At 39.2% G+C, this 22,656-nt stretch overlaps 1 protein-coding gene and 1 pseudogene across 3 annotated transcripts in view; one reads left to right on the top strand and one right to left on the bottom strand.

Annotated features, from left to right (window-relative positions):
• DOCK1 (dedicator of cytokinesis 1) overlaps positions 1-22,656 on the bottom strand; it is a 528,332-nt gene that overhangs the window by 201,892 nt on the left and 303,784 nt on the right. The gene's annotated exons all lie outside the window — the stretch shown is intronic.
• LOC116554129 lies at positions 16,068-16,589 on the top strand (annotated as a pseudogene). Its single transcript, XR_004270064.1, has one exon. The product of XR_004270064.1 is annotated as a 60S ribosomal protein L27a pseudogene (transcript).

The following is a 22,656-nucleotide window of genomic DNA, read 5'->3' as shown; positions in this document are numbered from 1 at the left end:
GAAGCAAAGGGATATGGGAAGGGAGCTCTGAGTTCTGCTGCCCCTTGTTCAGGGCTGATCAGCATAAGGTATGGGTCACTTCCAACCTCAGGAATATTTTTTGTGGTAGGAGGTCCTTAGAATATCAAGTTGCAAGTAGAAAGAAAAGCAAAACCCTTGACAGGGTATGACAATGCTGAGGACATGAGCAAAAAGTCACATGAATAAGAAACACCAGTGCACTGAAACTTGGGGCTGTATTTTCTTCTAACTATTAATACCTCAAATGTTTCCTGATACAGCGTTGTCCGACTGGAAAAATAAGCTGTAAATATTTCTGCATTACATACAAGAAAATTAAAGACAGGATGGAAATCACAGGCACTTCCGTTTTGTGCTTTCTTGGAAATGTGCTGCTCTTATTATCAGGCAAAAGGTGTGTGCAGCCTCTCCTCTTGGGCCACAGCAAAGAAGGGCCTCTAATTTCTCAAAATCAGCTTGTATCCCCCTGTGCCCAATGCAGAGGAAATCACCACAACTCCAAAATGAGTTATGGCCCAATTCTCCTCCCTGAGAAGGACAGGAGGAATGTGGGCTCATCAGAATGTCAAGTGGGAGAGATGGGAGTTTCTCAGGCCAGACGGAGCTGGGTGGAAAGGAAAAGGAGGAAAAAAGAAAGCAACACAGAAAATCAAGAAAGGGAAAGGTGAAAAGCCAAAGCTGGAGTCTCTCTGGCTTCTGCAAATGGAGGCAGCCAGTATGTGTGTGGACGTGGGCGTGCACACATCTGCTGGCGTGTCCTGAAGGGCGTCTGATTTGGCGGTGGGTTGTGAGCTAGGTAGTCTTGTTGCCATTAACTACAATTGTTCACTGGTAGGGTTTGTAGCTAACAACACTGTAAAGCCTTCCTTGCTTTTAAATATTTCCCCCTACATTAACGACATTTTAGGGAACATCGGATATATATTTCTTTCCATTAAACCAGTGCAAGTTCGGTAAAATTATAGCATGAAACATACTTTGAGACATGTCCGTATTTTTCCCCCATTTAATGAGCTATCAAATTGCATTCTTTTACTAACTCTCCTTTTACCAGCAATGTATCGGAAGGCCTAAATATCTTTGGTATTAATTTGGAATACAGGCTTTGCAGTGAAATGTTAAAGTTCAATATTTTGTCCAGTCCACTTTATACCTACAGTATACATACATGCTTCCAAATGAGTCCTCCAGGGATACATTACACACATTGGACAAATACAATAATGATGATATAATATCTTCCATTTGCCCAGAAATAAAAATTATTTGTGAATGATGATAATTGCTGAGATTTAGATTCCAAGTTGGTGTTCAGGGAAACGGCTAAGTAATGTTTGTTTTCCATCGAGGCAACGATTAGTAAAATGGCAAAATGGTCTATTTATGAACTTTTGAAACACATAAATATTTGGCATACCATTCAGCCCAAGAGAGGCTGCCTTTGTATTTTGTCTACTCCTTATGACAGAGATGCATCCCGTGGATGATGATCGTAATAATATTACACACTGATCAAGTGCTGTGCTAAGGCTGTTAGAACTATGGCTCTTTCGATCGAGACCATCCTGGTCAACATGGTGAAGCCCCATCTCTACTAAAACTACAAAAAATTAGCTGGGCATGGTGGCGCGTGCCTGTAATCCCAGCTACTCAGGAGGTTGAGGCAGGAGAATTGCCTGAACCCAGGAGACGGAGGTTGCGGTGAGCCGAGATCGCGCCATTGCACTCCAGCCTGGGTAACAAGAGTGAAACTCTGTCTCAAAAAAAAAAAAAAAAAGAACTATGGCTCTTTCAACACGCTCACTTTAATAGAATATGGCCTCTTTCAATCACACGAAACATTCTCTTCCTGTCCCACTTTTCAGGCAGTGAAACTGAGGCTTAGAGGTTTCACCCTCTGAAGGAGTGAATGGCAAAGCTGGGTGTGTAGGCTGCACTATACGGCAGGTACTTACTGGCCAAACTTATTTCTTTAACCCTCGTCAGATGCACATTAATTCTTTCTCTAAGGAATCTGAAGCCGCTACTGATAACCAACACGAGGCAGAGATTCACTTTCCCCTACTCTCGCAGTTGTCAGAGAAAGTTGGAAGAGGGTGAGGAAGAAGAGCCTTCGGAGTACTCTGCCCACAATGGATCCTGATGCAGTCGCTGTGACCCAGAATCTTCTCTTCCCCATGAGACGAGGAGCTTTTCTTGCTCATGAAGAGGCCTGTATCAGCCTCGGTGAACCTAGTAGGTGCTGAAATCAATTTTCTGCAGTCAAACCAGTTGCACAATGGAGACTTACACATTAGAATAAGTGAAATCACCAGGTCAGCTATCTATCACCAGAAGTAATGTATCAGTGTGCTTAACTTAAACTATCAGGCTGAAAGTAGAAAGAAAAGCATCATCCTTGAGGGGGTCTCAAAATGCTGAGGGCATAAGCAGAAAGTAACATTAATGAGAAACGCCAGTGCAGCCAGACTCCGGCCAGATGCAGGAACAGGTGACGTGGACATACTGAACTCACGGAGCGGACTGCCACATAATGCTGAAAAATTCATGCAAGGCAACGCATGCCAGAGCCGTTGTGACACCGAAAATGGAAAACTGAAGAGGACACAGCAATTTCCATAAAGCAAGTCCTGGGAGTACGTAAATGCCCTGTTGGGAAGTCTCCACTGACAAGAATGTCACAGAAAAGACAACCAAATGGCCCCTAGTTAAACCACGATGGGGATTAATTACAGGAGGCCCAGAAAGGCCAGAAGGACGGGCTGTCGCAAGTTAGAGGCAGCGCATCACGTGTTCCCTTTTTACTAAACCGAAGGAAATGTTCCAGAAGTCATTTACATCGTTCAGTCCTTCCTTTCTTAGCAAACATAAGTCTTGCTATTTCAGTTCTTTCCTAAGTTGAAGCATGAGCTCCATTAGGAAAGAGATGACCTGCATGTTAAAACTCACTGAAACGCCCCTCCCTGTCCTCCCTGCCCTTTGGGAAAGGAGTCCCATCCTTGCGGTATCAGCATTTTCACTAGGCACGTGCTGTAGATACCATGAAGCCTCATGGCTTCCATGAACACAGCAGAACCCTGCAGCATATCTGCGGGCTTATAAGGGTGGATGAAATGGGTATTCACGGAAGCCCTTTGAAACCAGTCATCTATAAGGAACAAAAATAAGGGAGCTCTGTGAAAATAAAACTATAATTCTGTGGGCTCAGAAGAAAATGACTATTCTGTGCTTTAACTGATTTATTTCGAATGCATTTGGGAGATGACTGCTAAATGAAGCTTCTATTTTGTAAACAATGGGTAGCCTAGCAGGTAGGCTGGAGCAAGCCACTGTGCAGAACTCATCCCAGGGCCTGACCACAGGGACTCGGCTCCAGCACCAGCAGCTGAGTAAGAAACAGTCAGTAAATAAAAATAAGACATACTCCTTTTAACTTCAAAGCAATGCAAAATAGGGCCACAGAAGTCAGGATATACTCACAGAAAATGTAAAAACCAGGACACTAAATGCCTGATCAACAACAACAACAAAATGTGAACCTCATTAGTAATCAAAGATGAAAATGATACATCATTATTTGCCTGCCAAAATTGCAAAGAAGTATTTCAATAATGATAATGTGAGCAAGGGTGCAGGGGATGAGGACTCTTATATGCTGTTGGTGGGAACATAAATTGCTATAACCTTTTTAAAAAGTGATTTGGAGACAGGTTTTAAAAGTCTTGAAAATAAATGCCATCTACTCAGTAATTCTGCTTCTAATAATCCACCAAAGGAATCAATTCAAAATAGAAAATTTCATACCCAAAGATGTCCACAGCATTGCTGAAAATTCTAAACATCCATCACAAGAAACTGTGTAAATGATATGATATTTTGCAGGATTGCAAGATAAAATATAGGATGCCTAGCTCCATTTGAATCTCAGATGGACAAAGAAAAATAAATACGTACCTCATGTTGCAATGAAATATTATATGAGACACACGTATACTAAAAAAAATACTGTTGTTTACCTAAAGTTCAAGCGGAACTGGGTGTCCTATATTTTTATTTGCGAAATCAAGCAATCATAACTTGTGTTATGATGAAATATTGTGCAACCATTAAATTATTAAACATTAGCTATGAAATTATGGGCATTTTAACAGCATGAGAAAATAACTGAAGAGGAAAACTGCAGGAATTACGTATACCCATTTGAGCAATATGAAGAATATATAGTAAAAGAAAAACAAGCAAAAAATGACTAGAAAAAACAGATACCAGATAGTAATGAGGGGAGGGAGACTAAGCCCAGATTGTTTTCATAAAGTGAAAATATGTTAATATTTTTAAAGGTGGTCCAGAAAGAAAGGGGTCTTATCTGGCAGGAAGGACAAAATCTCCCTGCCTGCCCCGATCTAGTTCCATTTCTTAGTCGCTGGTCTTCAAAACTCTCTCTCGAAGGGCTCCCCCTGTCGGTGTGGCCTTGGCTACTGCCTGGCACTGCTCCCGGAGGGAGCCCTGGACAGAACTCGCCCCAGCATACCCCCAGCTCTCCTGCAAGTATCTCAGTGCCCCAGTTTTAAATCTGTTTGGGCCCCCATTTCAATAGGTAGGTTGATAGGCAAAATGGAAAACAGGTAGAACTGACCACAGGGAGAAGGAAAGACAGAACCGAGTATGGGTAGAATGGACAACACATAGAACTGAGGCTGGGGAGATGGAAAGGCAGGTAGAATTGAGCACAGGTAGAATCGGGCACAGGTAGAACTCATGCTAGGTAGAAGGAAAGATAGAACCAAGCATAGATGGGATGGACAGTAGGTAGAACTGAGGCTGGGGAGAAGGAAAGGCAAGTAGAATGGAGTACAGGGAGAACTGGGCACAGGTAGAACTGAGGCTGGGGAGAAGAAAAGGCGGGTGGAATCAAGCACAGGTACAACTGGGCACAGGTAGTGCTCACGCTGGGTAGAAGGAAAGACAGAACCAAGCACAGAGAGAATGGATACCAGGTAGAACTGAGGCTGGGGAGAAGGAAAGGCAGGTAGAATTGGGCACAGGTAGAAGTGAGTCTGGGTAGAAGGAAAACAGCACAGGTAGAAAGGGGCACTGGTGGTGGAGCAGGGGGGCATTTGGTGACAGGCAAGTCAAATGTATGATGTCATTGCAGGATATAAAAACAAAAGGCTAATAAACACAGACCGGAGAATGGAAACTCAGTATGAAACATACCTTTAAAACAGTGCCTCTGTCCACTGCTTACAATAGCAAAGACCTGGAACCAACCCAAATGTCCATCAATGATAGACTGGACAAGGAAAATGTGGCACATATACACCATGGAACACTATGTAGCCATAAAAAACGATGAGTTAGAATCCTTTGTAGGGACATGGCTGAATCTGGAAACTATCATTCTCAGCAAACTCACACAAGAACAGAAAATCAAACAACACGTGTTCTCACTCACAGGTGGGTGTTGAACTATGAGAACACATGGACACAGGCAGGGGAGCATCACACATTGGGGTCTGTCGGGGGCAAACAGGGGAGGGGCAGTGGGGGGTAGGAGGGTTGGGGAGGGATAACATGGGGAGAAATGCCAGATATAGGTGACGGGGTGATGGAGGCAGCAAACCACATTGCCATGTATGTACCTATGCAACAATCCTGCATGATCTGCACATGTACCCCAGAACCTAAAATACAATAAAAAATATAAAAACAGTGCCTTTGAAAACTGTGCCTAGTAAAAGGTCTACGTATGAGTGTATGAATTGGAAGAAAAAATCCAAAAGGTTTTAATTCATATTCTTGAGAAGTTGTGAAGGTATAATAAAAATGGCCTTAGCCATGTGACTTGGATAGCAGGGTATAAAATTTCTCTTGGTAATTTCATCAACCAGACAAAAGTTGTCTCAATCGACCCTGGAACTCACACTTTGCACAGAGCACAGGTCTACTCTCTAGAACACACAACACAGAGAGAAATTTTAATGTTCTTCTAAGTTCTCTATAAGATCTTTGGGCAGTTCTCAGCCTCAAAGCTGTTGAGCTGCAGAGACACAGGACCGCCGAGTGCAGAGAGTAGGTACGTGGTTTCAATAAAAGGAGAACTCTAATCCTGGATTGAATCCGGGATTATATTTCATGTTTGTATTTCAAGATTTGGGCCTGGTTAAAAAGTTTAACCATGTTTTCACCAAGGCAGGCACTTTTTAAAGCGGATATCTCATTCAAATGCTTAAATTTCAAATATAGTAATGAACATAAATCCATTTATAATTACCATTAAAAAGTAATGAAAATGAATTGTGCAGTGACATTGTAAAATATATTGCTGAACAAAAAAAACATAATGGTTATGACTTCTGAACAACTTTTATTGTGGGGTGCATTCAAGCCTAAGAATCAATACTGTAAAGCAACATTATAAAGAGAATCTAGGAAAAGGGAATGTAATTGAGAATCGAGTCCTTCATTTAAGATGATTTGTAATAAATCCAAGTCTGAGTAAGTTCTTAGAGCTGATAAGGTGGAAGGCCACAGAGCACAATGGCTTTCTGTTTTCTAGAGGGAAAGCCAACGGCAAAATATTCGTAGGTGGTATTTTCTGCAAGAAAATTTGAAAAAGAAAAATAGGGAATCCAAAAAACACAAATAAAACCTCAAAATGTTATAAATTAGCCCAAAACTCCTGCAAAGTCTGCATAGAGCTGAAGTTTGTCAAAATATACTTCGGGGGCTTCTACATAACAAATGAAAAAGTGTTTGAAATATGCCTTCATCCCAATTCCGCATATCAGATGAAAGTGAGGAGCATTTAAAAAATGCACAGACCCACAAGGACCAGGAGAGTAAGAGACGAAACTGAAGGCAAGAGAATTCTGGAAGCAGGAAAGAGGATGATGAGTGGTTACCAACTGCGCTTGAGGCGAGAAGGTGGTGACATTTAATAGGAAGCCTGTGAATCTCTGATGCAAAACTCTAGGAAGACCCAGCCATTGGGGGTGCCAGGTACTCAGCAAGTGAGGCTACATGTGAGGTGAAAACCAACAGTGCTGAAGGCTTTGAAATGTGGCCCTATGTCCAGCCTGCCTTACGCCCAGCATGTGCAGGGAGGGGCTCTCCAACTCACTCCTGGGCAGAGGACCACATGTTTATTCTCTGGACAAGGGAGATGCCTGAAAAGCACAAGACAATGACAAGAACCACCTGGAAGAAACATCTGTTTGGCTTGATGTCATACCAAACAGTAAGCTCTCCTCTCTCTTTGCTGCTCAGCTCCCAGCATATCAGCAAAAAGGCTTAAACTCACTCCTGCCAACCTTAGTCCCACACCAAACCTAGAAAGAAGACCAGAAGAATCCTCTTTAGCGAAAATGACCAGGCAAAGAGAACATAAGCACTAACACTGAGCATGGAGGTTTCAAAAGTATCAGAGCTCAGCCTATCCAGGCTCGCCATGCAGGAAAGCCCATGCACCTCCAGGCCATGTGCACACACCTGGAGACAGAGGATCTGAGCAAGAGCACCGGGCCTTGCGAAATAAGCTCATCCAGCATTAATAAAGAAGACCAAAACAAACACAAACGAACCCAGGTGAAAGGAAGAAAATTTAGAAAATGTAAGAGAAGTTAAAAAAAAACCTATATTATTATTATTATTATTATTGAAATGGAGTGTGGCTCTGTCTCCCAGGCTGGAGTGCAGTGGTAACAATCTCAGCTCACTGCAATCTCCGCTTCTCCAGTTCAAGTGATTCTCCTGCCTCAGCCTCCAGAGTGGCTGGGACTTCAGGTGTGCCATACCTGGCTAATTTTTTGTATTTTTAGTAGAGACCTGGTTTCGCCATGTGGTCAGGCTGGTCTAGAACTCCTGACCTCAGGTGATCCACCCACCTTGGCCTCCAAAGTGCTGGGATTACAGGTGTGAGGCACCGTGCCCAGCCAAAGAACTACAATTATTATTCTCAGGTGGAAAGGAGATTATATCCAGGATTATCATATCTTTCCTATATTCCCCCCCACCCCCACTTAGTGATTTTCAGACAAGTCAAACGATTTGCCCTTGTAACTATGATATTTCTCAGATTTAAAATAATAACATACTTGGAAAAATCTTTCAAGATTCTATAATCCTTTTAAAGTTATACTTTCACTTAATATTGGTTGAAATAAAAATGAGACAGCTTCTCCTCTTTGCTTTGATTTTCTCATATATGTGTTTTCATATCATATAGAATTTCTTTAAAGCTACCTCAAAATCCTTTTAGGATTATGGGGTTAGGAAAGTGTAAGAAAGAAACGATAATTAAAAATATAGAAAGAACAATGTAAAATGAGGACAGAGGATAGTGTGTGGTGCTACATACACTGAACGTCAGGAGTCATCACTGTGCCCTCAAAAAATATGTCATGTTTTCTTAATTAAATACTTGATTAAGTATAAGATATAATAAAAAGGCTGATTCAGGTATTATTGTTAAAACTAAAGTTTGTGAAAAATGGGTGTCCACTCTCATCACTGAACTTATAAAAACCTTTCTCTAATAAACGACCCACAGTGAAATTGTCCCTTTTTCATTTAAAGAAAAATTTATTCCCATGATGCCATTATTCAACATATAATTAATTTTTACACATTTAGTTTCCCAAATATTATAATTTCCTTATTTTATAAAGAAACTTAGAGTGAGGAATATTTGTAAAAATAAATAAAAGCCAAAACTACACAAAACAGAAAATAACTTACAGTGATGTCATCTGTCAGCCATCTACAATTACTAACAACAAAATTAAACCTGTATCTCCAATTTAAATTGAGTGTTTGTTGAATTCATAGAGTACTAGTATCTCATGTCATTCCAGGCATTAAAAGGAAAGAAATATAATTTAAAAACAAAATCAATTTTATTTTTATTGTGGCAGTAATTGCAGGAAGATGTTTATTGGACAAATATACCAAAAGGGAATATTTGGATCTTAAATTACCCATAACAATTATTTGCTACTTATACAGTATAATAATTTAAACACATATTCACATTTGCTATGAAGAATAAAAATAAATTATAATCAAATGTTACATATAAAAGTATAGTTTATGGTGTCATAAGGAATATATACTTTGTTTGCAACTTCTTAATATAATTCATTTGATACTAAAGCAAGACAGCAAAGCAGAAAATTTTATATTTTATTTTTATAAATTCAATACATCAGGTAATATTAGAGCCTTTGAGAGTTTAGAATTTCGAAGTCTTATTGCCTGATATAGAGAATTTGGAAACACACTGTAATAGAAATAAAAGTAATTCAGTCTTAAAAAAACTCTCATTATTGAAAAGAAGATCAATATGTTCATACACATTTTTAAATTGTCATAAAGGACACTACTACTGTCATTGTTATGAATGAAAGTTGAAACTCTTTCTTAGGTAAAATGGGATACGTTATATAAATCATAAAAGGATACTGTCCTCAACATTATTAACATTGGTTGCATGATGTAATAAGAAGGAATGATGTCACATACATCACTAAATATTAAGTATGAAATATTTATAATACTTAGGTATTATATAATACTTAAGTATTCAGTATCATGAATATTATGTATTAAAACATTAAATAAATGAATTATAAAGAGAAAGACTTTGAAATATGAGATTACAGTATAATGAAAACATAGATAACCTTTTATGTTATTTCTTATAAATAGGTATGTGTATATAATATAATCACACATTTGTATGTGGTTGTATGATCAAACACTGCACATTGCAAGTGATCACCCAATAGCTTATCTACTTACAATTACATAAGCTACCAAAGTGATTGTAGCCATAAATGCCTAATATTTATTTTCAAAATTGTTTACTGTGGTGGACTGAGCCTCAATTTGTGGGAAGTCACAAGGAATTTTGCAGTAGCCCTGTACCCATCTAGCAGGGGTGTGCGGGAAAGCTTAAACGCAGGATGCACACCCCAGCGAGATTCCGCTTCCACCCCTGCTTCACTTTCCCCACATCCCACAGGAAACTGAAGCTTTCCCAAATGGGTACTCCTAGAATGTGCCATGAGAAATGGAGGTGATAAGGCTACAGTGACAAGAAGATTCAAAACCATAAAGAGCATTGCCAAGTGTAACACTCAGCATCCAATGAGTGTGTGCTGTGTTGACAGCATTGAGTTCCCCGGGGTAGGCCAGCAGGAGATGAACACAGCCCCCGATCAGGATGACCTCCGTGGGAGGTTAGGTCATGACTATCTTCTAGACTAGTGGGGCCAAATCAAAAGGACAAAGGAGGTGGCATGGCGAGGCTCCCCTGGCCACGTGTGGGATGCTTGAGACAATCTAAGTATCAAAATGAACAATGACAACAACCAAATGCAGCAAGCACTGAATGAAGAAAAAACCATGTGTCTATATAGACATACACGAGAGGCGGGAGGGTTGAGGGGTTAAAGTTAAGCTGTGTCCTGCAGAAGGCTACAAGCAAGGAACACGGAATGAAGAAGAGAATTTGATAGACCTTCAGTTTACCCTACCATTGCTAGCCAACAATTCCTAACTCCTAAGGGCATGGATGGTCCAGGGGAGGCTCCTCAATAGGCACTGAAACCACGAGGTGAAAGTTCTTTGGGGACCAAGACACTCAATCTGGAAGCAATACTCCATAGATTCTTCCTGATCACAGTCTGGGCCTTTGGGTAGAATACTAAAGCACACATGATCACTTAGGTAGTATTTTTTGCCAAAAATGTTCCATCATGAGGAAATGAATTGGAATTGGAATATATGGCGTTTGACAAGACAAATGGCAGAGACCTTAGAGTCAATGGGAAAACTTTACGGGGAATAGATATTACATACACTTGGGAATCATTGTTCATTTTCACAGGCATCGTGTTATTCCTGTAACTGCAGAACAGAGTTACTCACAGGAGTTTCATGAAACGAGGAATGATATGCCCTCGTGTTGGTGACCAACTTTTTGGCCTGTCAAAAAAGAAAGTTTAAACATGCAGGGATAATGCAGACATGACAACATTTTAATATGCAGTGAATTTAGGTGGGTATGCTGTTTAACACTAATATTGATTCAACATTTCTGTACATATGAAACATCTCAAAATAAAATGCTAAAGAAAAACAACTTCTACCCACAGTCTAGTGAAGACTTATATGACAACAATTAATTAAGACACATTGTTACAAATATTATAAAAGGGAGTTCTTACAGACTGCCAGGGAATTCTAAAAAGGAGGTATTTCTTTTCTAATCAAAGAAACTGTTACTCAATATAATAACAGAACTACAAGCAACGATTTAGGTATTTTACCTTGGGCAAAGGGAAGTGGTACAGAGTTAAGCAGCAGGAATAATCACTCGGTAAAATGTCTGAGGACCTAAAATATAATTAGAGGGCTTCGTTGCTTTTGCACATAAAGCTCCACCTTACACATTCTCCTTCTTAGGTATAGGAATGGTTTACTCTAGAGGTATACTCTGGTCTTAACAAAATACAGTGGAAGTGGTAAGAAAGAGTACAAATGTCTTGCTTCCCTACCAAATATGGATCCCAACATCACTCTTGCTCCTTTCATTCTTTAATACTTTTTGTCTTATGGCAAAAGTGATATAGATAAATGATACAAAATTAGTTTAGGTATCAAGAGTAAAGGTTTCAAAGGCAGACAATTTGGAATAATCACTTGACCCAGGGTGCAACTGCTGTATAATTAGAACAGGCTATTTAACCTTTCTGAGTCTCACTTTTCTCATCCGTGAAACTGGGATAATGATTCTAAAATCTGAAATTCTTGAAAAGTTTAATTTGATATGTATTTAAGGGTATTTGCAGAGTGGCTGGCTACATAAATGAATAATGGCTATGATGATGGTGGTGGTGATAATGGTGATGAAGAATAAACAAAACCACACACAGAAGAATATTTTAAAATAACAAAATTGTATATTGAAACATACAAAATGAAAGAGAATCAAATAAGACCTAAAAAGTGGAAGAATATACCATATTCATGAATGGAAGACTCAATATGATCAAGACTTATAAAACTACAGATATCAAGACAGTGTGGTGCTGGAAAGGACAGAGAGACAAAGAAAACAAATTGGCTACACACAGGGTTAACTGATTTTTTTTAAAGTGCCAAGAAAGATCAATGTGCAAACAGTCATTTTTCCACAGATGGTGCTGAAACAGTTGGATACCCAAATGTAAACGAAGTAAGGAAGGATGGAGGAAGAGGCGGAGGGAGGGAATGGAGGGGGGAAGGGGAAGTGGAGTGGGGAGGGGGAAAGTGAAGGGGGATGGGGAAGGGGAGGGAAAGGGAGGGAGAGAGAAAGAAAGGACCCATACCTTACACCATATACAAAAATTAACTCAAAATATATCACAGATTTAAATGCAAAACTTAAAACAAAACTTTTAAAAGAAACCATAGGAAACTTTTGTGCCCTAGGCATAGGAATATATTTCTTGCGATACAAAAAGCATGAACATAAAATATTAACATCGATAAATTGAACTTTATCAAAATTAAAAAATTTTGATCTTTGAAAGACATTATACAGAAAGTAAAAAGACAGAATGCAGAATTAGAAAAAGTATTTTAAAAAACACCTATCTGACAAAGGGATGCATCCAGAATACATAAAGAACCCTCAAAAATCAATAAGAAGATAACAACCCACCAAAAATTTGCAAAAAATATTGTGAGCAGATATTTCACCAAAAAAAGGGACACCAACGGCTGAGATGCACATGAAAACATGTTTTATCTCACTAGCCATTAGGAACATACAAATTAAAACCACAACGAAATATAACTACACACCTATTAGAATGGCTAAAATTTAAAACAACAAAGATGCAGAGCAATGGAAACTCACGTGCTGGTCTGAAGGCAAAATGGTAAAGCCATTTTTGGAAATAGTTTGTTAGCTTCATATACAGTTAATGATACACTTGCCACATGATCCAACCATGCTGCTTCTAAGTATTTACTGAAGAGAAATGAAAAGATATGCCCACAACACAGAGACTTCTATACAAATATGTATAGAGTTCTCTTCATAATTGCCACCCATAGGAGACACTCAGAACACCTACTACCTACTAAACAGACAAATTATGGCACATCTACGTGATGAAATAGTACTCAGCAATAAAGAGGAACAAACTACTGATAAACAAGCATGAGTGAATCTCCAACATATGCTAAGCAAAAGAAGCCAGACACAAAAGGCCACACGCTGTATGAATCCATTCTTATGTCATTCTAGAAAAGGCAGTACTACAGGGACAGAGAACTGACTACAGAGGGGCATGAGAAATATTTTTATGGAAATGGAAATATTCTAAATCTTGTATTTGGTAGTGGCTACACAACTGTACTGTCTGTCAAAATTTAGAATGAGAAGGAATGAATTTTACTATATAAAATATATATAGAGTATATAATTTATAAGTATAAAATATATGTACAAATTATACTTTATGAAGTATATAAAGTATACTTTATATATTTATATGTTTATATGCTTTATATATACTTATATATAATTATTATATATGTATAAAATATACATGTTATATACTTTTATGTATAAAATGCATGTGCTTTATATGTATAAAATATAAAGCATATATTTTTTATATATTTTAAAATATAAAAAGATGAAAATATGAAAATCACCATGTTCTATAAGCCATATGTAATTTATATTATATTTCCAAGGATTCCTTCTTGCTCTTACCCTTATATAGAAACAGAGTAGGTTCAATTTAATTAATACTTTATTGTAGCTTTCAAATGGTTTTTCTATTCAGTATTGTAAGGCCTACTTCATTACCCTTGTTTTTCATATTTTTCTTGAGTATTCCTGCCAATTTATTCTTTTGTATGTACTTTAGAATCACATTATTGAGTTTGAAACAAGTCCTATTGGGATTCAAATTGGAATTCCATTGAATTTTTAAATTAATTGAAGAGGCTTACAATATTAGCCTTCCCATTTAGACATGCAAACTGTCTCTCCATTTGTTCAAGTCTATTTTTATGCCATTTCAGGAGGTTTGTGGTTTTCATCATATGGATCTTAAACAGCTCTTTTTATTTTTGTTTCTATTGAAGAGAGTAGTTTTTTCAATAACCCTTTGAATATTTTGTGTATTTTTATTTGTATAGTAGGGTAAACTATTGAATTTGATGTGTATATTCTGCAATTGAACCTACAGAATTCTCCTATTACTTCCAAACAATTTTTCCCCCACTCTGGAGAGGGTTTCTGAATATCAAACCAACATCTGTCAATATGTTTGCATTGTCTTTTCTAATCACTGTAAGTCTTAATTCTGCCTCTGGACTGATTAAGACTGCATTATCAGGGTAATGTCAAATTATAATGACAGCAAGTGCCTGTTTTCTTAAGTGATTTTAATGGGCAGGCTTTTAGTGTCTAATTTGTAACTATTATTTTCAATGTTGGTTTAAGATACTGTACGTATCATGTCAAGGAAGAATTCCTAACCTCGGGACAGCTATAGCAAAATGCCTCAAGTTATGGTTATGGACATTATTAACAAATATGGTTATGGAAATTATTATAAAACAAGAGTTCTATTATCGAAGAACAAGTAGATTAACAATAAAATGAAGCATCTGAAAACACATCGTATGGATGCTGTTAAATTCTTACTAATAGGGGAAGAATGGTACCCTCCAAAACAATTTATATGTAAGGTCAAACTATAAAAAAATGAAACTTAGAAGATCAACATTTTTTATAATTCTTATTTCCTATCAAGGGAATGTAGCCACATTATTTGTCCATTTGCTTAAACTTTTGTGAAGGCACACTGTGTTTTAGACATTGTTCTCGAAGCCCGCATGAAGCTCACATTCTATTGAGAGTGCTCTGACAGACAACTTATTGGCAGCTGAATTTCAACATTAGCTTCACTTGTCAGAGTTGACATTAATTAGTATCTTAATAAGACCATCTGGTACCTGGAGTACGTTAATAGTTATGCACTTGGCAAGCATACATTGTAGATGTTTAGCATCACGTTTTCTGGGGGAAAAAAGTCTCTTGAATCTCTGCTCATTGAGAAAAATAATCAAGGGGATATCAATGTAAACATATAGTTTTGTTTGTAGCTATATATTTGTTTGTAGCATGTCCACTGTTATGTAGACAAAATTCATATTTCCAACTTCCAAGTTATTTTTATACAGACATAATAAAAATATTAGAAGAGGCCATTTCACTTATCAAAATTTAGAGCCTGCACTTAGTAATTACCAAATAAACACTTAGCATTGATCATACTGGTGACTATCATAATTCTAATTAGGGAATACAAAACATTGGTTTACAGAGATTAATCTCCTTGAAAAAAATTCATATATATTAATGATACTTTTTCGCTTATGATAATCATGGACATTTCGGTTATTTGTCTCATACATAAAATTAAAAAGGGACCATGCCAAATAAAACCAAATTCCCTTAACCTAAACCAAAAACTCTAATCACCAGTCACATCGTGAAGATGCAAACTGAAAGTCACTTTGCAACAGATGTTCAGTCAAGATTTTTTATTTTTTATTAATCTTGCTTAGAGGAGATCTTAACAGCACGCAGTGCAAGGTAAATCCACAAAGTAGTACTATAATGACTAATTTAAATTACTTTCCATACTTGTTTGTAAAACTGAGTATGTTTTTCACAAGCTAATTATCTGGCTACACAGTTAAAAGTTGTGAAATGCAGTGCTCCTATTTCCTGTCTATACAAGAAGCACATGAGATCATCAAATGAAGCCCACTTGTTTTGAATTTCAACCTGCTGTATTGGTGTCCCAAAGGGACAAAATGCAGAAATCTAGGTTGATTGGTTAAATAGAAAGAGGGTCAATAGGAGGCATTTATTTGAAAGGATCAGAAACCTCGGACACTACTGCATTGTAAATACGGTAGAAATATCACCATTATTTAGTATAAAATCATTATTATAAATAAAAACAGCTTTTTTGTCTGGGCCGCCAGCATGCCATCCAGACTGAGGAAGACCCGGAAACTTCGGGGCCACGTGAGCCACGGCCACGGCCGCATCGGCAAGCACCGGAAGCAACCCGGAGGCCGTGGTAATGCCTGTGGTATGCATCACCACAGGATCAACTTCGACAAATACCACCCAGGTTACTTTGGGAAAGTTGGTATGAGGCATTACCACTTAAAGAGGAACCAGAGCTTCTGCCCAACTGTCAACCTTGACAAATTGTGGACTTTGGTTAGTGAGCAGACACGGGTGAATGCTGCTAAAAACAAGACTGGGGCTGCTCCCATCATTGATGTGGTGCGATCGGGCTACTATAAAGTTCTGGGCAAGGGAAAGCTCCCAAAGCAGCCTGTCATCGTCAAGGCCAAATTCTTCAGCAGAAGAGCTGAGGAGAAGATTAAGGGTGTCGGGGGGGCCTGTGTCCTCGTGGCTTGAAGCCACATGGAGGGAGGTTCATTAAATGCCGAGTACTTGTTCAAAAAAAAAATAAATAAAATAAATAAATAAATAAATAAATAAAAACAATAACAGCAGTATGAATGTAGACCAAGGCACAGACCTACAAGGCCATGATGAGTGCCCCAGCCTCATATCACCTCCCAGACTCTGCCTCTGTTGCTCACCTTGTTCCAGCCACAGTATCCAGAAAAAGATCCTGGAATTTGCTGTTTGCACCCTTCAGGATTATAGTCTACCTGTGCGCTCTACAGAATGCTTCTCTGCTGGCTGACCACCTGGTTCACTTCCTTCCATCCTTTTTTGCCTTCTCCATGCACCAGGCAGGTTGATACAAATTGCATACCTTGTTTATGGTCTCTCCTCACTAGAATATGCACTCCATGTGCACAGGGACCTTAGTTTTGCTTGCTGAAGGACCCCTAGCAGACAGCCTTTACCTAGGGGACACACAAACCGTCTCTCCATTTGTTCCAGTCTATCTGAACAAAAGGAGAAGTTTATTTGAACAAATGAAGCTGCCTGAGCAAATGCACTCGGTCTTCTATTTGTTTTAAAGAAAATCTAACGGCAAAGAAAAGAAGAAGCCTGACACAAGAAGAAGAAAGGAAAAACATTTATTCCAACACAAATAAAAGCCTTGAGTCTAAACAAAGGGGAAATGATTCTACCAATTAATGAGGGAATGTACTTCTGACAAAGCTACAGATTTCATTTCTAGTATTCTTAAAGATCCCCAAGCCTCTAGCTAAACGGCACTATTCTAAAGAAATGTGTTTAGCCAGGCATGGTGGCATGTGCCTGTAGTCCCAGCTGCTCAGGAGACTGAGGAAGGAGAACTGTACGAGCCTGGGAAGTGGAGGCTGCAGTGATCCATGATTGTGCCACTGCATTCCAACCTGGGCAACAGAGAGAGGCCGCATCTCAAATAAATAAATACATAATAAATAAATAAAATAAAATATACATTCTAAGACACAAAATGGACCAAAATTTTCTTGTATTGAATAGCACGGAATTCACATTTTCAAAATAACTTTGTGGTGGGGACTTGTGGAGAGAGCATTTAAATTGTTAAAAAAAACAAAAACAAAAAAACCCCCTGGATTCAGTCTAACATTCTCTAAAGAGAGTTTGCTCTCCATGTGATCATTTTCAAAGCAAACTTTAACCCTGCTCTGATAGAAAAGAATTATCTGATGAGTCTCACAACAAAAATTTCTGGTTGTTTTATTAAACCTGTTGTTTAATAAAAGTTGCATTAATACAAGTAAGCAAATGTATGATAAAATATGCTTCAAAAATAAAAGACTCGGGAATAATTAAACTGAGAAAGAGAAATATCTGTATACTGAAAACTATAAAACATTGACGAAATTGAATATGACACAAATAAATGGAAACATATCTTATGTTCATGGATTAGAAGAATTAACATTGCTAAAATATCCATACTACTCAAAGTTCTCTATAGATTCCATGTAAGCCCTATTCAAAATTCCAATGACATTTTTCACTATAATTAAAAGCATAATCCTAAGATGTGTTTGGAACAACACACACACACACACACACACACACACGCACACACACGCGCACGCACACACACACACACAGAGAAAAGAAAAAAAAAACAGAATGGCTAAAGCAATTTTGGGCAAAAATAACAAAGCTGGAGGCATCAGACCACCAGATTTTAAGATCTCATACAAAGCTACAGTAATCAAAACAATATAGTGCTGGCCATAAAAACGGGCACATTGACCAATGAAACAGTATAGACGGCCTGGAAATAAATCCACCCACTTACAGCCAATTGATTTTCAACAAAGATGCCAAGAACACACAACGAGGAAAGGATAGTCTTCAATAAAGATGCTGGAAGAACTGGATATCCACATGCAAAAGAATGAAATTATAACCTTATCTCATACCATAGACAATAATTAACTCAAAATGTATTAAAAACCTAAGGCACAAAATGTAAAACTACTAGAAGAAAACATGAAGAAAAAAAATCCTCTTGAGATTGGTCTGGGCAATGACTTTTTGAATACAGCCTTAAAAAGCACAATAAAAAATAAAGCTAAAAATAGACGAATGATGTTAAATCAAACTAGAAAGTTGCGGTATGGCAAATGGCACAATCAGCAGAGTGAGGAGACCACCTATAAAATGGGAGGAAATATTTGCAATTGATACATATGACAGGGGATTAATATCCAAAATATAAAAGAAACTCAAATCACTTAATAGCAAGAAAATAAATGACTTGATTTAGAAATGGGCAGAGGAAATAAAAAGACATATTTAGTACATGTGCTGCTGAACTGATCACTGGATAGCTATTAAAAACTAAAGTGGCCAAGAGATATATGAAAAAATGCTCAACATCACTAATCCCCAGTGAAATGCAAGTTAAAACCAGAATAAAACATCACCTCACACCTGTCAGAATGGCTATCAACAAAAGGCATGAGAACAAGTGTTGGATGTGGAGAAAACGGAGCCCCTGTGTGCTGTGGGTGGGAATGTAAATTTGTTAACAGCCACTATGGAAAGCACAATAGAGGGTCCTCGAAAAATTAAAAATAAAATTGACAAATGATCCTGCAATTCCACTTCTGAGAATATACTCAAAGGCAATGAAATCAATATGCGGAAGACATATTTGCACTCACATGTACACTGTGGCTTTATTCACAGTGGTCAAAGCAGGGAATCAACCTGTGTTCATCAATGGACGAATAGATACGGAAAATGTGATCTAAAAACAAAGTGGAGTACTGTTCAGCCTTAAGAAAGGAGAATACAGCATCATTTGGAGCCACATGGACGGACCTGGCAGGCATTATTTTAAGTGAAATTAGCAAGGCACAGAAAGACAAACACAGCATGATCTCACTTCTAAGTGGACTCTACAAGTCAAATTCATAGGAACAGAGAGTGGAATCGTGGTTACTAAGGACTGGGGAGTGGAGGTCCTGGGCAGACACTGGTCAAAGAACAAAAAATTTTGTTTAGGCAGGTGCAGTAAGTTCAAGAAGTCTATGTCATGGTGACTTTCGTTAATAGCAATATACCGTACACTTGAAAACTGCAAAAACAGTTTTTAAGTGTTATCACATGCAGTAAATAAGTATGTGAGATAATGCATGTTAGTTAGCTCGAATTAGCTGGTCTACAATGTATGCATACATCAAAACGTCATGTTGTACAACATAAATACATATAATTAATCAATTTAAAAAATAAAATTTAAAAACTTTGACATAATGAAAATCTAATATGCTAGAGAATTTATGTGATTTTCCACATGGAACAAGAACACGTGGCTTTGTGTTTGACAAAAAGAGGATCAATCAGCAGTAACAAGGTTCTGCTCCAACCTGCAAGCAGAGCCTCGTGGCTGTTCACCACCTGCAGCGCTTCACCGTGTGTCCCAGGCATGTCACATCATCAAAAGACATGGCAAAGGCTATCACCAAGCCACAGACTGTGCCTGGTACCCACCCAGCAAGCATAATGCAGATGTGGAATTCAGCCCCTGGAAGCAGAAATCCTCATTTTGTCAACAGGCTTTTTATAGCATTTGAAAGAACTCCACTCAGTGCTCTCTGCCGGTCACCACACAGCAGATGAGAAACAAAGTGAGTCTTCCAGCCACCGAGGGGCCGAGCAGTGCTGGGGTGACGCAAATACATGTTCTGGAGAATTTAGCAGGAGCACATTCATCTAAATTCCATGAGGAAAGAGGGAAGTTGTGCCCCCAGTGATTTAACCCTTCTCACTCTACCATATCACAGCATAATTCCCTCATAAAAAAACAGGCAAGAGGCAAATAAGGTTTGTTTTTGAAATACTAAAGACAGATATTCACTGTCCTCAAATTGCTGGTATTTTAATCTTTTTACCAGGATGGAAAATCTTTTTGATTGTTAACAGATAGCAATTATAAGGCAGCCAGTAAAATTCAAGCTAGGGTTTAGAGGTAATGGGGTAGAAAGAATCAAAGCTGGGAAAACTCCAACATATCAGGTTTCTGGAAGGTTCAAAGGTCCTACCTTAGTATACTGGGAGGCAGATGAATGGGATCACTGAGAATCCATTCTCAGCCTAGCCCGAAAGCCATGCTAAGTTTTGCCCTCTAGATTTGACTGTCAGAGCCAGTGTCAAACCCCAATGTCAATGTCCCAGCAGAAGAGTCAAAAGTTAAAGAAGACTTTATTTTGATTTCAGCCAGCATGGAAAGATGCACCAAGTTATTACTGCCTGGAACCTCAAGGCTGTGGGGAAAGGCTGCGTATCCCTGTGGCTTCCCCACTAACTACGCACGAGCTCTCCTTTGCAACAGAACTTGAAGCAAACCTTTTTGAATCAGAGGGAAACCTTTCAGATTCAGTGGGGTAGCGCTGTTTCTGTGTGGACCAGCATCTGTGTAGAGTGCCCAGTCCATTTTGTGTGGCTAGTTGTTTCAGTGAAAGTGCTACAGGAAGGTGGCTTGGAATGCAGGTGGCAGGAGGCTAGAGGCCCCCCGTATGCCTTTCATGCCTGCTTCTTGCCAGGTCAGATGGTTGTTCAGGACACACTGAAGACACAGCAAAGAGGCACTGGGAATACCTTGTGCCAAAGTGCCAAGGCAGGCCCGTGCGGGCAGGGTCTTACCAGCCTATCCACCATCTTCCTACTCCCCACAGGCATCCTTCATGGTGGCAGGTATCCTTAAGGCCTAGCCTACAAAGTAGATTTGTGTTGCAGTGGCCCTGAAGGGGCCAGGATGAAAAGTTTTGGAGCAACAAGGCCAAAGGCCACAGGCAGATATCAGGTGAAGAACAGGGCTGGCCAGGGTGTCATTCCCAGGTGAGCTGGGGGAGTCAACAATGGCCACATGGAGAACTTGCCTTCAACAAGATTCTTAGAAGCGTGTACTCATTCCTTAATAAAAACAAGCACTGTCACTTGCTATAGGCCAAGCCTCATGCTGGGGCTTGGGGCATGGAAGAAAATATGCAACATGACATCTGCTCCTGTGTCTAATGAGAAATGACCTTTTAAAGAAGCAATGGATATGCAGCATGACAGGACCATGATAGGGTGACTTGGGTGGTGTGGGGACCACAACGGGCATGCTTTACCAGGTGAAGGTGGGGACGGGAGAGGAAGAAAGGCAGTCCAGGTAGAAGCGTTGTGTAATTGCAGCGGTGAAGGGATCAGGAGCCCCAGCCACTCGTTTTTTGTTTTCTTTTTGAGGCCGAGTCTCTGCCTGTCACCTGGGCTAGAATGCAATGGCAAGATCTTGGCTCACTGCAGCCTCTGCCTCCTAGATTCAAGCAATTCTCCTGCCTCGCTCTCCCAAGTACTGGAGATTACAGGCGTGCACCACCACGCTGGCTAATTTTTGTATTTTTTAGTAAAGAGGGGTTTTTACCATTTTGGCCACGCTGGCCTCGAACTCCTGACTTCAACTGATCGGCCTGCGTTGGCCTCCCAAAGTGCTGGGATGACAGGTGTGAGCCACTGCACCCAGCCTCCCATGTACTCTTTATGGAGGCTGAGCAGAGTGGCAGAAAGAAGCAGAGACAGGAGGCCATGCATGCCTAGCACGGGATGCGGTGGGCCTGGCTGACAGCATTAGCCAACCCTGTTCTCATTTGATCCGTCATTGACTGCCAAGAAACACCTGTAGGCAGGGTAGGGGAGAGGGAAGGGGTATAACTCAATTTTATCTGCCTTCAAGTTTTTCCTGAGTCTCATGCATAATCATTCAACTTGCAAATTCAACCCTACTCCAGGAAGCTCAAAATGACAGAGAAAAAATTTGATGATTAGGGAAAACTCCAACAACTTGGGTGATCACTTAAAGACGAGTGTATTCTGTTACCTACTACTTATGGGTACACCAGGTTTAATTTTGTTTTCTACTTTTACACTTTTGTCCAGAATTTGTATTCCTGCTCATTTCAGAGTGAAAAGGTAAAAAGGGGACTTGTAACTTTCTAAGCTAGGGATCCAACAGTTAAAAGACTAACTTCCCGCAATTATTCCAAAGCAACCCCAAACTCCTTGGCTAGAAATCCTTTAGTCTGGTATGCAGTTAA

The sequence above is a fragment of the Sapajus apella genome, unplaced genomic scaffold, assembly GCF_009761245.1.
Source record: "Sapajus apella isolate SASKATOON/1434 unplaced genomic scaffold, GSC_monkey_1.0 scaffold13, whole genome shotgun sequence".
Classification (NCBI taxonomy): Eukaryota; Metazoa; Chordata; class Mammalia; order Primates; family Cebidae; genus Sapajus; species Sapajus apella.
The sequence above is the reverse complement of the archived record's forward strand: the minus strand, read 5'-3'. Positions and strand labels throughout refer to the sequence as shown.